Source organism: Callithrix jacchus, chromosome 4 (genome assembly GCF_049354715.1).
Source record: "Callithrix jacchus isolate 240 chromosome 4, calJac240_pri, whole genome shotgun sequence".
NCBI lineage: Eukaryota > Metazoa > Chordata > Mammalia > Primates > Cebidae > Callithrix > Callithrix jacchus.
In genome coordinates this window covers 104,471,039-104,472,351 of record NC_133505.1, presented here as the reverse complement: position 1 = coordinate 104,472,351, position 1,313 = coordinate 104,471,039, and the positions used below count along the sequence as shown (strand labels likewise).

The 1,313-nt window shown below is 37.3% G+C and overlaps 1 pseudogene; it reads right to left on the bottom strand.

Annotated features, from left to right (window-relative positions):
- Nucleotides 1-764: 764 nt before the first annotated feature.
- On the bottom strand, nt 765-915 carry LOC118153431 (U2 spliceosomal RNA; annotated as a pseudogene).
- Between the last annotated feature and the right edge of the window lie 398 nt (nt 916-1,313).

Sequence of the window (1,313 nt, the reverse complement as noted above, 5' to 3'; positions counted from 1 at the left end):
CACACAAAAGAATACAACACTGTTTAGAGCAAAGATTTTTTGAATCAATCCAAGTTTTATTTTTTATATATCCATTTCTTTCCAACAGCAAAAACAAATAAAATAAGTTAAAAATGATTTTAAGGCAGCAAAAAGGAGCAACGTTTTAAAAACAGTTCTCCTAGATACTGTGGCATCTAGAAGGCTCAGGGAATGACAGGACCCTAGGTAGGGCTGCCAGATGAGCTTTATAGCTCCCTCGCTAAAGGATGGTTTCTCATTTTCTTGTATAGCTTTGCCAAAAACTAACCCACATGGCACATGCTCATTACATCAAACACATACCCAGGCTGGTTCCAAAGTGTTTAGATTGTTGTGTTGCCTGTGCCACTTATGAATCTTGTGAATGCAAATTCATTACATTATATTTCCATCTCACCTTCATTTTCTTCCTCTTCCTCCATTACTGAAACACCAGGGGTTCAGGCTAGGCCCCACTGCTCACTGAACAGAAAGCCAATCACTGAGACAATGAATATTGCCAAGGAAAAAGGCCTTAATTGGTTGCTGCAGCTGAGGAGATGACAGATCCGTCTCATATCCATCTCCCTGACCAACTAAAATTAGTGGTTTATATAGCAGGGAAGAGATGTAACCATGTGTAGGAAAATGGGAATTAGGGAGGGGTAAGGAAGAGGAGTTTGTCAACAGGAAACAAGTGGTTAGTTAGGCAATCATGATGGATGAGGAGGTGTGATGTCTCATTGGTCAAATGCAGTGATCTGATATTTGATATCAGATATTTGATATTGCAGTGAGTTTCAGATATTTGATACTTGTCTGGGAGCCTTGATCATTGCTTTCCTGAGTAAGAAACTCAGATAAGAAAAATGTAGCTTCCTACACTTGATCTTAGCCAAAAGGCCGAGAAGCGATCCTCAAGTTTTTAGACTAGGAGGATCAATTTCTATGTTTATTCAAAGAAACCATAAACATTGGCTCTATAGGAAAGTTGGGTCAGCTTCACCATCTCCTCATTATCTCCAACTATCATTTATAGAGCACCTAAGAGAAACAGGGCACTAAACTATTTTTCTTTTCTTTTTTCCCCCCAGATTTATTGACATTATCATTATAAAATAAAAATTGCATCTATTCAAGGTATAGAACACAATATGATATCTATAATAAGCTGTCAAACTATTATCACAACCAAGCTAATTAACACATCCATCACCTCACATAGTTACCATCTTTTGTGTTTGTGTGGTGAGAACACTTAAGATCTACTCTCTTAGCAAATTTCAAGTATTCAAGAGAGTATTGTTAAATAT